Source organism: Paramormyrops kingsleyae, chromosome 3 (assembly GCF_048594095.1).
Source record: "Paramormyrops kingsleyae isolate MSU_618 chromosome 3, PKINGS_0.4, whole genome shotgun sequence".
Classification (NCBI taxonomy): domain Eukaryota; kingdom Metazoa; phylum Chordata; class Actinopteri; order Osteoglossiformes; family Mormyridae; genus Paramormyrops; species Paramormyrops kingsleyae.
Window position 1 is genome coordinate 23,154,225 of NC_132799.1, and position 17,884 is coordinate 23,172,108.

Here is a 17,884-nt window from a genome sequence, read left to right on the forward strand (position 1 = left end):
GCACAGCTTTCCGGATGCTTCCGCTTTGTCTGGTGAACAGTTAACTAATATAGTTCCTGAGTGGAATACATGAACCGTCGTGACTGATTAATGATGAATGAACATAGGATCAGAAAATAACTAACACTTAGTGCATTAATTAACCATTAACTAAGTAAATGTCCCCCCAAGTAAAGTGTGATGCTCTACCTATTAATTCTGTAAACCTTTGTGAACTACTGAAGGAACTACTGAAGGAACAAGTCATGAATAACACACTAATCTCTTGTTTGTTAATCATGATGCGTCTTTCATTCCAAGCAGTTACTATATTTGTTACTGTATCTGTGAATTTTGTAATCCTTTGTGGACTACTGAGGGAACTACTGAAGGAACTACTGAGGGAACTACTGAGGGAACTACTGAGGGAACTACTGAAGGAACTACTGAAGGAACTACTGAGGGAACTACTGAGGGAACTACTGAGGGAACTACTGAAGGAACTCTTGAGGGAACTACTGAGGGAACTACTGAGGGAACTACTGAAGGAACTACTGAGGGAACTACTGAAGGAACTACTGAAGGAACTACTGAGGGAACTACTGAGGGAACTACTGAGGGAACAAGTAATCGATAACAAGTCAAATGTTGTTTAGCAGACGCAAGTTAATTGTACTTAAAAACAGTTACATATATAAAGAAAATATAAAGATATGAAGGGTCAAAAAGAAACTTGCGTCTAATTAAATTTTTTAATTATGTATTCCAAACTGCTTCTACAACAAAGTAATACTCATTTCAATGAGATTTGAGCTAATTACATGTGATTTGTCTCCGTCCTACAGAGGGCGCAGTGCCAGCATTGATAGGGAAGCCGATGGTTCAGGCAAAGGTCAAAGGGCAAAGCAAATAAAGAAACCACCAGAACATCTAACGCGTTTGGTTTTCTGTCACTCTATCAGGTGGGTAAAACTGTTAAAGTCTCATGAAATATAAAATGGAATATATACTGGATAGCTGTTAAAACTGTGAAGAGTAAGTGGAGGGTGTTTTATAGAAGTATTACGTTTTGCAAAATGACTAACCGGTGATAAAAGATACTAGTGTCATTTCAGAGTTAGTGCAGTAGCATAAATGTGCATCTGATGTGTTTTTATAAACTAAATGCATTGATGTGAATGTGAAATGCTAAGTTAGGCACGGAGGTGCATTAATCCTCAAAGTGATCTGCTGGCCCCCAGAGTTCAGTGTGCCGCCCAACGGCTGTGACTCCCTGCTCATTGGTGTAGTGGTCTAGCCTTAACGCAGACTTTGGTAGATGAGTTATAAACTTTAATTTACTCTTCAGATAGCACTTCGATTTTTGTCAGTTATTAGGTGTATAGTGCTACGTAACTGGTGATGAATATTCAAGTTGGATTTTGTTTTTTGCTATGAATTAGAAGTAAATGTGAAGTTTAAAAGTTATTGGACCATTAATGCACATTGGATACTGGTTGTTAGCTATGGAAATGATGTTTTTTTTGTACATTAGACATTCCGTAAATCCATGGGACAGGCTCAGCTACTGGCTGTGTTCTCTTCTTCGGTTGCCAGGACTGCGTCTGCGTGACGCCGACTTGCATTTCGCCCGCAGCCCAGTGGCTTTGCAAGGTGATGTTGCATCACCAGCTGTGTGGCATTTTGCTTGCATCCGCCAGATGTTCAGCACACACCTGGCGTGGCTGCATCGGGGCTGTAACTGATGCGTCAGCTTGCGCTGAGTTAACTTGATATACACTGCGTGCATTTATTGCAGATACCTAAGCATAGCATGCAAATCTGCAGTGTAGGAGTGGCGCCACGTGACTTTTACTACATTATTAGTCAGAGATAAAGTGCTCTTTCGGACCTAGGCGATGATGAAGGTACGACAGATACCCAGTATGGGGAGAACTCGCATCACCCACGTGTGACCTTCAGTGGTTCCCAGACGAATGTCGAAAGTTTGCACCCTCAGTTTTCAAGCTGATAACACCAGACTTTTTCAGGATGTTCTGTCTATGCACTGTGTACCTTTCCATTTGTTAGAGCTGTGTTTACTTGTCTGCACTATATTTTCTTTGTGTCTTTGCACTCTGCCTTATTTTGCCCTATATGTTTGTTTTTCTGCACTTTAAACACCTTGCTTCTGTATTTGCCAGAATTCCCCCTCTGGGATCAATAAAGTTCATCTTATTTTATCTGTCGTATCTTACCTTCTGGGCTCAGTGATATCCATGCAGCGTTTGCTCACTGTCTTCACAATCTGCAGTGCTTCTCATAGGGCTAGAAGATGTTTAGAAAAAGCATGAAGGTTGCTGGTTACAAGCACATTATGTCAGAAATTACTAAATTGAATTAAGCAAATGAAATAATGCATTATTTGCACAAATCTGAGTTACAGGTGCATTGAAATGTGTTCGTTTTCACATATCCTATCTTATTCCTCATTTTTAAGGCACACACACACACAAGCTTGGGGTCTGAGCACAGGCTCGCCGTCCATCCAGCAGCCCAGAGCATTTTTCAGGGGCTGATGGTCTTGCTCTTAAGGGCCCAGAGGAAACGTCATACTCTGCTCAAACCGGTGACCTTCTCATCACAGGCGCAGAGCTTGACCTGCTGAGCTCCACACTGCTCTCGGCTGTCTTATTGTTGGTGTTTCTTGATCGTCCTGGAGCTGTTGGTCTTCAAACTTGCATCAGATTTACGTGCATGAACCTGACTGTCCAGCAGCAGTGTGTCACTGTGCCGCTTTTTGTAGATTCACACTTCTCTGTACATCCTGTTCTATTCATCAAATAAGCTCCAATTCATTCATACTTCAGCTCAAATGGAACCAATAACATTTGAGTAGTATTAACGGTTTATTCAGTGTTTTTCACAGAGCTGATTAAATTCATTCATTCCATCAGTCAAAGAGTAAGTGAACAGATTAGTGTGCTCACAGCTTTCGCTTTATGACTTGATTTCCAAGTTTGCAAGCTTGGAATGACAGCTATTTAGAGTGAAGCGCTACTGATTTGCTGATTTCGCCCATTAAAAAGAAGACATTCGTGTTTAGATTGATACTGAAGCACATGTTCATCATTAATGCTTTGGACCATGAGCAATTTGCTTCTGAATAGTGCTCGTTTTGTCACAAAGGACTTGCTTGGGAGGGGGGGGTGCCTTTACAGTGTGGGAATGAAAGACCAGGGCATTTATAATTCAGTTTGTTGTCTTGAATGCATGCGGCTCAGTCTGTAGTGGGGAAGGTTAAGCAAACAGGATAGATCTAGCATCATATTTACATGACACAAGTCACTCTATCTGCTGCTCTCGACTGACTCCAGATTCCTGATGCAGAAGAGTCTCCCAAGGACAGTCCCTGTTTTTATTCCCGTTTTGACTTAAATTTAATACTCAGAGTTGACATGTTCACTGGGTAAGTATCTGAGTGCCAAGGGCCAAATAATTATGGTCATGGTTAGAGCTGATCCCAAATATAAGAACATAAGAAATTTACAAACGAGAGGAGGCCATTCCGCCCATCAAGCTCGTTTGGGGAGAACTCAACTAATAGCTCAGAGTTGCTCTGATTTAAAGGAACCCAGGGTGTTAGCTTGCACTACACTAACAGGAAGACTATTACATACTCAAACTACACGCTGTGTAAAGCAGTGCTCTTTCAAATATAAGAACATAAGGAAATTCAAAACATTAAAGCTTGTGGGGTATCAATCGGCAGCGGTCCAAGGAGGGAAAAACCACGGTTCACTGACAGGGTGTTGGGTGACCAAGACTCGTCGTGTGAGATGTGAATAAAGGCTATATTGTGTGGTGCAATCCAATGGAAGTGCTGCTGTGGTGCAGATGGTAGATAGTTTTGGTGATGATGACAGGAGTAATGTGTCACAGACAGGGCATCGAGCCCTGCTCTGTATGGGTTACGTAGCCCTACATATAAATGTGCAGTCCATACACATCTCTGTTTGCACCCGCGTGATGGTGATTTATAAAGGAATAAGTATCCAAATAGCACAGTCTGTATCTGTGAAGTGACGTAATGGGAAGATGCTGGGATCAATGGGCACATTTTAGACATTAGCTGGCATTTTGCCTTTGAGTTATCAAATTGGTGGAGATTGGGGGTCCTGAACAGGCAGATGGCCACTGGGTAACAGGACAAATGCTGAGCCTGACCATCAATTCTGCCCACTGGGTAACAGGACAAATGCTGAGCCTGACCATCAAGTCTGCCCACTGGGTAACAGGACAAATGCTGAGCCTGACCATCAATTCTGCCCACTGGGTAACAGGACAAATGCTGAACCTGACCATCAATTCTGCCCACTGCGTAACAGGACAAAGGCTGAACCTGACCATCAAGTCCACCCGTTTGGATGCAGATAGCGTTACTGCATATAAGCCAGTATGGATGAATGACACGCCACGATCCATCTGGTGACCCAGTCACCCAAACCTATGGCAGGTTGGCCATAACAATAAACACTTAACAATGGATTGAAAACAGTTTGGGTAGACACCAATGAAAGGGCACAGCAGTGACATCTGCTGGCCAGACAGAGATAGGGCATAACTCGTAGCAGTGTAACCCCTGTTCTTCTCAGGATTGAATCTCTCCTGCCCTGTGATGGACTGGCATCCTGTCCAGGGTGTCCCCTACCCTGTGCCCTATGATGGACTGGCATCCTGTCCAGGGTGTCCCCTGCCCTGTGCCCTGTGATGGACTGGCATCCTGTCCAGGGTGTCCCCTGCCCTGTGTCCTGTGATGGACTGGCATCCTGTCCAGGGTGTCCCCTGCCCTGTGCCCTGTGATGGACTGGCATCCTGTCCAGGGTGTCCCCTGCCCTGTGTCCTGTGATGGACTGGCATCCTGTCCAGGGTGTCCCCTACCCTGTGCCCTATGATGGACTGGCATCCTGTCCAGGGTGTCCCCTGCCCTGTGTCCTGTGATGGACTGGCATCCTGTCCAGGGTGTCCCCTGCCCTGTGTCCTGTGATGGACTGGCATCCTGTCCAGGGTGTCCCCTACCCTGTGCCCTATGATGGACTGGCATCCTGTCCAGGGTGTCCCCTGCCCTGTGTCCTGTGATGGACTGGCATCCTGTCCAGGGTGTCCCCTGCCCTGTGTCCTGTGATGGACTGGCATCCTGTCCAGGGTGTCCCCTGCCCTGTGCCCTGTGATGGACTGGCATCCCACCCAGTGTTTCCCTTTGTCCTGTGATGCCAATGCTCAGGGCTGCTTGGGCTGGGCTCTGGACTCACCATGACACCGTCCTGGACAAGTAGTTATATTAATGTGGAATGGAAACATTGTTCTGAACAAAGTAAAAACAAAGAATGTCACTGTGCCAAGTAGAGCAATCTGGTATTAAAATAAAACTAATAAATTTCGAGTGAAATACAGGTGTCTTTTTTCAGATTTAAATAGTCACTTATGTGCTCCTGCCCTGAGGACTTGATGATTGTAATTATCTTACTGAACGACGGCAGACTGATATCATCAGAGATGGCGTTAATGTCGACATCTGCGCTTTAAACATGGGGTGATTAAAAACATTGAATAAATTCTACATGTGCTTCAAATTTGCTGCTATATTGATGTAAATTTCACGTTTTAAAGCTGCAATTTAGGAGCTGGGATGGATTTGAGGGCGGCTTGTGATGAGGACTAGAATAAAGACCTACTTGTCTGGTCTGTTGTGTTGCCTGGTAACGTGAAAAGCAAAGTGAAATTAATTGGCTCTGATGATATCAAGGCCCTTTTTCTGCAGAAACGAGCACAAAGAAGGAAACTAACAGACTCAACTTTCTTTGTTAACCCATTGGCCTGGACAACAATCCATCCACCCACCCACCCATTTTCCAATACTTTTCCTGGTCAGGGTCACCTTGCAGCACAGGTCTCGTGTCTTTTATCAGTAGCTTCAGTGCAACACTGAACTGAAACTGCGTTGTTAAAACACTACAGATCACATGTGAATTGTCCTTGGGATGTTGTTTTGCTGTTACAAATGCGGGGCACGTGCACTTAGGGCAGAGACAGCAATCAGCCTGACTGTGTGTCTTTGGAGTGCTGGAATAAAGTAATGGCATGTTGGAAAAACAGACTGTACACAGGTCTGGCTCGCTCTTCCATTACGTGGCTCGTGCTGGGCCATTTCCCCCTCATGCTTGTACCTGTGACACTGTATGACGCTGAAGCTCACAGTCATCGACAGGCTGGTTTCCCCCAACGGAAGACGGCATTCTGTTTTTCAAAGGCAACTATTAGTGTTTAGTTTTGTCTGGCTTTGACAGGAAAATCCGTAAAAGGATTTGATTCATTGCAAAGTTAAACTTTCCAGCTCAACTGCACAGGACTGTAAGATAAAGTAATATGGGGAGTTTGCCAAGAAATTATCTAAATTTCCTAGAAGATTATTCACTCTTTACTATTTTTGTGTGTATAGTGGGTCAGTGTCAGATCGTGCGAGTGCTGAGGGCGTTATCTGTTTGGCTGCCTTCTTAAACAGAGACTCTGAAGTTACAGTATCCGTTCTGTGAAAGGCGTGGATTCCTTATCTTGGTGTTTTGTTTCTGATGACTTGAAATGTCTGCAGAAAAAGAAGCCTGTCACTCAGGACTCCCATAGCCTCTCTTTGCTTGATTGATTCCTCCATCCTGGTCCCATCCAACACCCTGGCAGAATGGGCACATGCAGAGAGCGGAGCGGCATCCAGGAAGCGTTCAGCTCCCCACTTACATCCCCCCTCCCACTTTTTCGTCACCAATAGAAAGCCCTCTTTGGGCTGATTGCAGCTGCGGTGTGTGGGGCTCATGATGGATTCTTTGTTACTCGGTGCTCATTTCCCATTGATATTTCCTGTCTGTGGCTTAAGCATAATGCACATCATCATCCTTGTCTGTCTGGTGAACCAGCAGGAGAGTCAGCGGCTCCACGCCAAAGAATGCTGTTCTCTGCCTTAGCAATAAGCAACAGAAACTAATTTCTAGAAGTTCATGTCCTCTTTAAATCCATCTGTAACCTCACTGGGGAACTTTAAGCTGAATGCCCCTGAGGCCCAGGAATCCTCAGCCGCCGGACCACATATCATCCCGGAACCAAGGAGCCGGAACCCCGCGGCCTTGATGTTTCACACCTTGTCAAGGTTCTTGCAGATTCCCTTGACCTCCACAGTGGGTGGGGGACAGGGGGCCTCTTCATACCCTGAGACGTTGAGGGCTGCATCTGCGTGGGAAAAACATGGCCTCTGCTTTAACAGAACGTGGCCCCAGGTATCAGAGGCATTTCCTACAGCAAATAGGTCAGGAGGACAAGTCCGGATACACATTTTTTTTCCAATTATTTATCAAAAGTGAAGTATTTTTTTTGCTGAGAAAACGGGGAGATCCTGTCCCTTGAGCAGTTGGGGGCTAGGGGCCTTGTTCAGGGGTCCGATGGTGACATCACACTGTTGACTTTGGGATTTCAATCAGTGACCTTCTGATTACAGGCACGGCACCCTAACCCTCTGCGCCACACACATGTAGCATAATCTGAGTCTATGTATGTTGTATCTGTCCCCTGAGCTTCAAAGAGGTTAAAGACACATGATATTGTGCAGTCAGCCATGACAGCTTAAGATACTGTATTGGTATACAAACAAATTTATTGTAATTTGCTGTGAAAATGGCAGTGTGATCATAATGACATCCCTCGGTTCAACGTGAAGATGCCAGATAATGCAGCAAGACGGCTGAATAATAATTGTCATATGCTAAGGACACAGTATGGGCAGGTGGAGATTTCAGCCATTTCTCATTGCACCAAAAAAGTCCTTTTAACAGAATTTTTAGGCAGCTACACATTTCATTACTAACAGAGTACTTCAGTGTTGTTACGTATTTGACAACTTCCTGAGATGAAGGATGCATTTGAACTGCAGACAGCCACTCATGGATTTGAGGACGGGCAACTCTGCGGTCTAACACGACTTATAAAAAGGGCCACTTCTTGTGAGAGTGATAAATGAAAGGGTCCAAATCTGAAAATGAGATTGGCCCTTGAACTGGGTGTTTGAAGCCCTTGTGTGGCGACAGCAGAGAAGGACAGTTTCCCTTCTCAAAAGCGACCATATGATCTTGACCAGCATGGCGTGTGGCACATTAATACACAAAAGACAAGCCTGAAGAAGAAGACAGTCACTTCATGGCATATACTGTATGGATTCCTGCATGTGATACACTGACATCTGATTGTGAATTTCCAGACCAAGCCAGACGTGCAGAGTGCTGCCTGAAGGAGAGTAGGTGACAGCCCCAGGTGCGGTGTGTGTCGTCTTGTGCCTTAGCTGCGATTTACAGCACAGAAAAGGGCATTTTTCAAAAGCCAGGGTACGGTGTGATGTATGAAGTTCCTTATGCATTGAGATGAGCCCCAAATCTCTGGTTGGGGGAGGAAAGCTGACTGTCTGCATGGCAGGAATTTCCCAGACGGCACCTGGCAGGTCTGGGATTATCAGGTGCCTGAAGGCAGCTCTAGCCTGCTGACTGCATTCCCTGTCTCTGCCTCTGGGAGGCGCCTTGCTCAGGATCCTCCTCGATAACCTCGCTACCGTTGCTTGAGGCACCATCTGCGCAGATCTCCAGGCCATTCCTGTTTTTAATGAAGCACTTCATTTTAAGGCTGATAAAGCCTAAGTTCATTGTGGCTCTTTGATTGGCAAGAAATATCAGCATCAGTCATTAACGATGCTTCTGTGTCGCAGCTGCAGGCTCCCGGCCACCATGCCCCAGAAGAGGTGACTCTGACTTAAATAAGCTTCCCATTTTTGCCCCGTGCTGTTTTTTCCACTCGTTCAAAGCTTCATTGAGCGCATATCGGTCCAGATTAGATTTTCCCGTGACGACTGGCAGCCCAAACTCAACTGATATTTAGTTCTCTTTGATGTGAACAGAAATCACTGTGGAAAATATAAACAATATGTAGAAAGTGACAAGGTGACTCTAAATATTTATTATTTGATTGCCGTAGCTCCTTCTATTAATATTTTATTGCAGTGTCTTCTTTCTTTCTTCAGAGGAATAATCCAGTGGTTTTAGCCTCCCATATAATTTCTGACTTTGGTATAATATTTATCATCATCATCATCACTTTCCTGTTGAGGGCCACCATGGCAGCCAACCGAGCAGCTCAGCCCAAACGTCTTTTTCTCTGGAGGAGATAGAATAGCTCCAGCGTGTCTGGGATCGTCCCTGGAGTCTCCGCCCAGCAGGCCGTGTCCATTTCACAGCTCCTCTGGCAGTTGTCCAGCTGGAATCCTTATAAGATGCCCAGAGTGTGTCAGCTGACTCCTCTCAGAGGCTGACATGGTTTAATGCCTCTGGGTTCTTCCATCTGATGTCTGCTGCCCAGTTGGACCCCCACCTTTTGTCTTGTGGTTGGTCAGCTTGCCTGGGTCACATGGGTGGCCTGGCCCTCAGGCACTAGCCTTTGAATACCACCCTCAGTCCTGGCACTGGGCTTGGTCCAAGTAGCGCTCTTCTGGCTAGCATACATTTGTTCCATTCGGTACCTCTTATTGGGAGTCGTTGTTGGATCATGGTTGGTCATCCCGCCATGTTCACCTAGGGAAGCCCCATACAACATAGCTCTATGGATCATTACGGCACGCAGAGCCCTCCACCACTCAGAGTGGTATTGTATTTATTAGCCTAAATACGACGTGAAACAAATGAACCATCATTTTGTTGCTGCTGTGTAATGGATAGTAACCTTTCTAAGCACTTTTTAGGACACAGCAAACAGAGATGCTCACTGTCCCTCTCCCTGTGGTGTACATGTTGTTCAGTTTGGCAACCCATTTGTGTGCTAATGAACATAAATTATTATGCTTGGGTTCGCCTCACGCTTCACCTTGATTTCATGTGGACTATATTTTTACAGATGTTCAAATCAAAGTGCCCAGCTCTGGTTTAAATAAATCTAGTATGATGTTAATGATGATTCTAATGTTCACACTAAAGACTCCTGCCGGCCTGAATGAAGTATTTAGCCTTTGAACGAGTCCCTTCTCAGCTGGAGACAACATTGATTTTTTGCTTATGCTCTCTGCGCTCTGAGCCAGAAGTGCAGCGATGCAGGTACGTCCCCATCTACTGAGGGTCAGAAGGCCCGGACAGGTAGGTCCCCATCTACTGAGGGTCAGAAGGCCCGTGCAGGTACGTCCCCATCTAATGAGGGTCAGAAGGCCCGGGCAGGTAGATCCCCATCTGCTGAGGGTCAGAAGGCTCGGGCAGGTAGGTCCCCATCTGCTGAGGGTCAGAAGGCCCGGACAGGTAGATCCCCATCTGCTGAGGGTCAGAAGGCCCGGGCAGGTACGTCCCCATCTAATGAGGGTCAGAAGGCCCGGGCAGGTACGTCCTCATCTGCTGAGGGTCAGAAGGCCCGGACAGGTACGTCCCCATCTGCTGAGGGTCGGAAGGCCCGGACAGGTACGTCCCCACTCTGATCACTGTAGTTCTTCATGCCCTGGGTCCCCCTGGTGGGTGTGGACCCTGAGTTCTCATACTGTGCCGTTGCAGTGACGATATGTCTGATAAGAGATACCATAGAGGACGGGAGCCCTGCACATTTTTGGGTTTCCCCTCATTTAACACACCTGATTCAACTCCTTGTGCTAATTACCACACAGCTCTTGAGCTGAATCATTTGTGGTGCAATAGGAAAGAACTAAGCTACCCAAGGCTCCGGCCCCCCAGGACTGCAGTTTGACACCCCTGCCATAGAGGTTCCTACAGGCCCGCGCGTTATCCCTTTTTTTTTTACTTTTGTTCTTGTGTTTTGGACAGTGGACTGCTCAGGCAAATAGCCAACTCTCTGCAAAGTGGTAAATAATGTCCTAACGAGGGTAATGATTCTGGCTGTCAGCCTGCACACAGAAGCGGCAACGCCATCGTCTCGCTTTTGTCGATTCCACCCAGACCCAGCAGCTCTGTAGTTGTCCTGTGAGGCTGATTGGGACTCAAACGCTGACATGATGGCTGGCATCCAGGGTCACTGCAAACTATGAGCTTCTCATCTGGAACAATCTGCTTTGGTTTCTTAAAGATCATATTTTACAAAAATTTTGTTTTTGGAAATGGGGATACTGTTGGGCACAAGTTAGACTCAGTAGTATTTTTTTAAATTTTTTTAAGTGAACGGTATTTAACGTAAAGGGCGAAAGTTAGAAATGTAATTATGTCCAAAAGCATCCTGCCAAGTAAGTCACTCCACAGATCCACTTTGTAGAAGAGCACAGTTATTGCCTGCAATGGAGTATTTTCTAGTTCAAAAGCATCTCTGTCTACTGCCATGTAAAATTTTGTTATAGTTAAAGCACTGGTTTTCGTTACAGTAGATGAAATGCACATATGCTTTGAAACAGTGCCTGTGTTTGGCTTCTGGTAGTCTTGAATAAAGGAGAGCTGTGCTCTCTATATATTTTTCCTGTAATTCCTATGTCCCATAACTTTTTATAGCCATGACTGAGTACTTGCTGTACTGTGGGCCCAGGGGCTGCGTTGTCAATTTTTTCAGGACAGAAGTATCGCAAGAATGATGGGGAGCCAGTTAATGTGTCTCACTTTTCAAGCTTATTTCTGCCCCTAAAGGAAATTTATGTAGGATCAGCAACATAAACAAACCGATCCATTTAAAATGCCAGAACCTCCTCATCTAGTTAAAGATCCAGAGAAGGGTGCCTCTTCTGAAGGCGGGGAGCCTGACATTAGGGGCCGAGGGGTCTGTAGAGAGGCAGCAAGCACAGGTGACGCGCGACCGTCACTAGGAGCCTGTGCAAGCATAATGCAGACTTGTGCTGATTAGCTGCACATCTGCTTGCAGTGATTGAGCAGCTGGGGGCCTCGTCCTGTGGCATCCAGTGACAGTGAAGCTTAGCAGAGTCTCACTGGCAGCACGTCGGCCCTGGTGCTGCTTCCATGTTTCTGGGACCGCAGATGGCAGCTATGCTGATGGCACATACATACTACTTAAGCAGAAACCACTGCGGCCTTCTTGCATTTTCTTCCAAATGTGTTTGTTTAAACTATGATCTCATTGTTGCACGAGCAAGCAAATAAATGATGCTGGCCACTGGGATGGCACCAGTGCAGGGCTGCAGATTCGATTGTGATCCCCACTCTCTCTGTGCACAGTGCACATGTTCTCTCAGTTTTAAATCAATTTTTGTTCTAAGTAGCGCTGTCAGGAAAGCCCCTACATGAAAAATGGTGTTTGGCAGTAGTTTCATGCACAAACACCCTGTCCTTCTCCTGCATTTCAGAAAGGCACCTATTTACTGACTGAAATCTTCTTTAAAATACTTTGAGTGGAGAATGGTGTAATTCTGCCTGAATCCTTTCTGTCTTCACGCTGTAAGACATCAGAATTAACTCTAGTAATCCCCTGCATGCATCAATGGACAGTGGCGGCCTTGTCTGTGAGAAGCGTGTTAAACCCTGGAGCTGCCTGAAATTGCAGCTAGTTCGAGGGGGGAGGGGAGTGTTCAAAACTTGTGGAAAACTTGTCTAAAACCCGGGAGAGGGGTGAGCAGAGATGACTGGATGCCACTGGACACTGATCCGCTGTGAATGCGGAGCGCAGGAAACGCAGACAGCAGAGGCGCATGTTACGGTGAAGCCTGTCGCTCAGAAGGAGGGATTTGCAGCGGAGCTTTTTAAAGCCTCCTTTTTTCTGGGTAACCTGCTTCTTCAGCCGCTGTGACAGCCTTTGAGGTTTGTGTGTCGGGGGAGCCGGGTGCGCAGAGGGCCGGATCGGCTGCGGCACACATCGTGCGGGATGCCTTGCGCCTCGCGGGAACAGGCCACCGGAGGGATGGGAGTTCTGACCTGCGCTCACTCTGCCACCATTTCCTGCTTCCCAGGTGTCAGCCAGGCTCTCGGTGCACAAACACCGCATGAGCGCCGAGGCCAGTTCTCACTCGCAGCGTTTTCTCGAGCGTCGAGGCGAGAGCCAGAGACGCTTCAGCAGTGCTTTGGGAGACTTTTATTTCCACTTCATGCGTATCGATTCTATTCTTGATCCAGCCACTAAGCCAGATGTAGCTCATGGGGATAATGGGGAATTTAAAACAAGTGATCATGTTTATCTGAGCCCCTCCCCCAGGAAAACCAGCACCACTGCAGCCACGCACTCAGTCACCTGGGCGCTCTGGGCATCTGGCGATGGGTGGGTCTGCTGGGAAGACGGCTCTGGAGGAGATTTTGAAAGGTCTAAATGGAAATGTGGTTGTTACTTCCCAGTAGATGTATTAATTCTATGTTAAACGTTGTTAGCAACAATGCTTTTGGGAAGCGTACCCCAGGTCACTAAGAGATTTGGCCACAAACTGAAAAATCGTATTTTAAGCAACTGTGCTTATGACTTTCCTTCAGCTTGCCTGCGTTTTTCCCCCTGCCTCCTGTCCCCTGCCTCCTGTTCCCTGCCCCCTGCCTCCTGTTCCCTGCCCCCTGCCTCCTGTTCCCTGCCTCCTGTCTCCTGTTCCCTGCCTCCTGTCCCCTGTCCTCTGCCCCCTGCTCCCTGCCCCCTGTCCCCTGCCTCCTGTTCCCTGCCTCCTGTCCCCTGCCTCCTGTCCCCTGTTCCCTGTCCCCTGTCCCCATGCTGGCTCCTCTGTCTGTTTGTTTGTTTCTCTTCTTTCTATAACTTCCACCTTATATTCTGTGAAGTTTGGTCCCCCCCCCCCCCCCCCCCCACAGCTTTCTTTTTAAAATGTATTTCTTAATAGTAAATTAGAGTAATAAAAGAACAATACAAGCATATAGCACAAAATATATTACAAACAAGAATAAGGATATAAGTATATAGACAAAAGTACTGGGACACCTGGCCATCACTCCTACAGGAACCTTTATGACGTCCCATTCTAACTCAGTATGGAGCTGGTCCCCCCTTTGCAGCTATAACAGCCACCACTCATCTGGGGAGGCTTTCTACAAGACTTTGGAGGGTGTCTCTGGGAATTTTTGCCCACTCATCCAGTAAGCATTTGTAAGGTCAGGCACTGATATTGGAGGTACGTACGTGTGATAAATACTGCCGATGTGCACACACACATTTAGGAACTGTGTTATACACATGTTGATAAATGAGAGCCCAGGTATTGACGGTGTGTGGGATGGCGCCGGCTTCCTATGTGGAGAGCCAGGCATGCGTGTGTGGTTAATGTTAACATGGCAGAAGTTAGTGCCCACTTTCCGGTCACACTTCCTGCTGTGGTGGCGGCAGCTTATCCCGGCAAGAGCCAAACGCGGCAGATGTCCTGCATGGTGTGTGTATCACCTCGTCTGCATTTCCTCGCTTTCTCTCTCTTTACCTCTTTGCAGCAGATTGCTGTAAACACCTTGACCCCCCATTCCCCCCCCCCCCCCCCCCCCCCCCCCCCACCAGCCACATCAGTCTGACGCCTCTATTTTCTTGCGGTGAATCATTTTTATTTACGACCTTCCTATGAGTCGGCTAAGAGAGCCAGCACTTGCATCCCATGATGCAATGCTTACAATGAGATGGCTTGGCAGCTTAATGTCTCTCAGAATGAAATTCACTTCAATTCTCAGCGTAGTGTCAAAGGCCACTATGTCTGATGGAGAACGGAGCTCCGCATTAGCTGTGCTTCAGGCACGAGGGTAACCTTTTCCTCTGCTCCTCTAGGGACATCATTCATCCATCCATCCATCCATCCCTTTTCTGTAAGCGTTTATCTTATTCAGGGTGACAGGGGGGTCCGGAGCCCATCCCAGAGGCTACAGGAGCAAGGCAGGGAACAACCCAGGATAGGACGCCAACCAATCACAGCGTCGACAATGTTTCGACCAAAGCTTGCAAAAGTTTTAAGTACCATTTGCAGGCAGACATGGTCATTTCGAGATCCCAATGGCATGATGATGGTAGCATCAAAAATGTTTCTGGAGAAGCATTGCTGGTGATGGGGAACAAAGCTGTCGGTGTTGCAAGCCGAAGGGCGATTTTACCAAAAAAAGGTGTTTTTTGGTGACATGCTGGGAAACCACATGAGCTGGTTATTGCAGTCAGCTTGGATGGCTGCATGGGTCTGAGCGCTTAGAGAATGCCAAGTGCGGGTGTCGGCATCTTCACACCCTCAATGAAGTGTTGATTGGTTGTTTATGAGAAATTCTCATTTGCAATCTTATGCTGAGTGTTCTTCATGAATCCTTTGGCAGGATATATTAACTCTTTTTTTTTGAAGTTCACCAAACGTGATTAGATAGCCATACAGTTTCACACTCACTGTAGGTTGTGTTTGCACGGCAATTATTTTTCCAAACAATCAAGCTGCCAGTAATGTGTCGAGACTTGCATTGTGCCTCGGTTGCTTTGATTTATCCCTTGACTCTTTTCTTTATTAAAGTAAAACATATCTAGGGTATAGAAGAGCATAGCTTTCAGAAGAACTTGCATAATTAATTCTGCCATTTATATACATGCTTGCTTATTTTGCAGGCACCATTGTCCGAAGCATGAAACTACTGAAAAGCAGGCTCAGATGGTCCCTGGAGCAATTAGGGTTAAGGGTGACATCACTCCCCCGCCCGGGGATTTGGACTGGCGACCATGTGATGATAGGTACAGCATGCTAACACGTTTAGTTAAAGATCGTCTGATCAGGTGATGAAATGCGTTAGCTTATGTGTTAAGCGGCCTTTGCATTCGGCAGTCTTTCTATTTGCTGCTGGTTCCAGTGCCATTTAAAGCCGGCCATGGCCCCTGTTTGCTTGTTGCCTTTGCCCTTGTGTGCCCCCTGCTGGTCCACGGTGGTGCCGGCTCTGGGGCAGGATCTGGGCTGCTGTGCTCGACTGCCATGTGTCGCGAGTGGACTTTGAGCCGGCATTCTGTCGCTGTGCCCCATCCCCTGCTGTCACCATCAGCGCCTGTCGCATTCATCCTCGTCCTGCTGCATGAGACCCCTGCTCATGCAGCCTGGGGAGCGAGAGCCGTAAGCTGGGAACAGGATGCAGATCACCGGCACGGGGGCTGCCTGTGTGTGTGCTGGGGGGCTGTGCCTGTGATCAGAAGGTCGCCGGTTCAGATCCCAGGGTTGGCTAAGTGATATCACTGTTAGCCCCCTGAGCAAAACGCTTAACCCCAATTGCTCTGGGGATTGGCTGACCCTGCTTTCTCAGAAAATTGTACATTACTTTGAATAAAACCTGCTAATTACATTTGAAGGCAGGATTCATGCAGGTTCTGTGGTTGGAGGGTGTGCGTGCCGATCTGCTCTCCTGCAGACTCACTCTCTGTCTCTCTCCTGCTCCCAGTCTCGTTGCACCTACAAATCATGAAAAGCTTGAAGACAAGTTAGGAAAAGTCTTGTGAGGTGAGCCGTTTCAGGAGTCTCCTGCTTTGACTTTTACACTGCAGTGTGCTTGCGTTGGAGAAGGCGGGGCCTGGCACGCGGGCGGCCCGGCTGTCACGCTGCAGCAGCTGGTGTCACCTCGGCGCGCTGGACCGTGCCGCCCGCTCCCTGCGGTGCCGCCTCATTACGCCGCTGTCACCATCAAGGCCGCCGGAAGGCTGCCGGCGTTGTGCTCCGGTGACGGTGCCGATGCAGGACCTCGTGCCCTGTCTGCGCCGCATACCGACACACCCTCACTGCCAGTCCTGTCACCTCAGCCAGGCGCAAGCTAATATGTGCTGGAACTGTGTCTGATACTCACCGGTGGAGGGTGTCCGGGTAGGAGAAAGTCTTGATGGGCCCTTGATGGGATGCCAGCAGTACTGGTCGAAGGCTTCACAGCTGGTGCCCCCTCTGTGAGACTATGCGAAACGAGCTTGCCAAGTGGGTGCCCATTAGATGCCATGTGGGTGGACTGACACTGATTGCTGGGCGCCTCTGTAGCGCCTCCTCTTCCTCCTCTAGTGCTTCCTTCTGTAGCGCCTCCTCTTCCTCCTCCAATGTCGTTCTGAGGATTGCTGCCTTAACAGGGATATTTGTGGTTGGATGAGTTGATGTCTGCTTGCTGGTGGTCAGTCCAGCAGGGTTGGTTACTGCAGGCTGTTTTATGTGAATGACAGTAGGGGCCTCCCTGCATGCTCAGCCCCATGTCTAATGGGACCCAGAGTGAGGTTCCCTCCGTACCTGGCGCCCGTCCTTGCTTCGATAAGCCGGCCTGGCCGCACAAGCGCCCCCATGGGGTGATGTGTGAAAAGCACGATGCTGCTTGGCAGCGTGTCAGAGGAGCAAACATCCCACCCAGAAGGTGCTGAGGCAGGCGTGGACATGCAGGGGGCCACATACAGCAGGGAAAAGCTGCAGTGTTTTTGCCTGAAGCTGGTTTGCTTCTTCAAACTTTAATAATGCAGCGACATAATTACTCTTGTGTTAGTCATCCTTACAAAGCTTAAGGAAGTGATTTACGGGCATGTGACTGTGGATGCATGGAATGCCTGCTTAGCCGTAGCAGGGGGTTGAGGGCCGAGACCACAGGAGCTCATTAAGGCCATGGGGTGACCTTCGACCTTCTGCCTTATCCCGCACATGTCCAGGCAGAGGCAGCTTCAGCCGAACACAGCAAAGGACCCGAGCGTGGTGCGTTAATACCAGAGCCCGCTGCAAAGGACCCGAGCGTGGTGCGTTAATACCAGAGCCCGCTGTAAAGGACCCGAGCGTGGTGCGTTAATACCAGAGCCCGCTGCAAAGGACCCGAGCGTGGTGCGTTAATACCAGAGCCCGCTGCAAAGGACCCGAGCGTGGTGCGTTAATACCAGAGCCCGCTGCAAAGGACCCGAGCGTGGTGCGTTAATACCAGAGCCCGCTGCAAAGGACCCGAGCGTGGTGCGTTAATACCAGAGCCCGCTGCAAAGGACCCGAGCGTGGTGC

The 17,884-nt window shown here is 47.9% G+C and overlaps 1 long non-coding RNA gene across 2 annotated transcripts in view; it reads left to right on the forward strand.

Moving 5' to 3' along the window:
* The first annotated feature begins 355 nt into the window (after positions 1 to 355).
* LOC111846125 (uncharacterized) overlaps positions 356 to 17,884 on the forward strand; it is a 48,792-nt gene continuing 31,263 nt past the window's right edge. For both annotated transcript variants that reach the window (XR_011989544.1, XR_011989545.1), the window contains exons 1-2: positions 356 to 605; positions 825 to 941. This is a non-coding gene — a long non-coding RNA (uncharacterized lncRNA). The remainder of the gene's footprint in view (positions 606 to 824; positions 942 to 17,884) is intronic.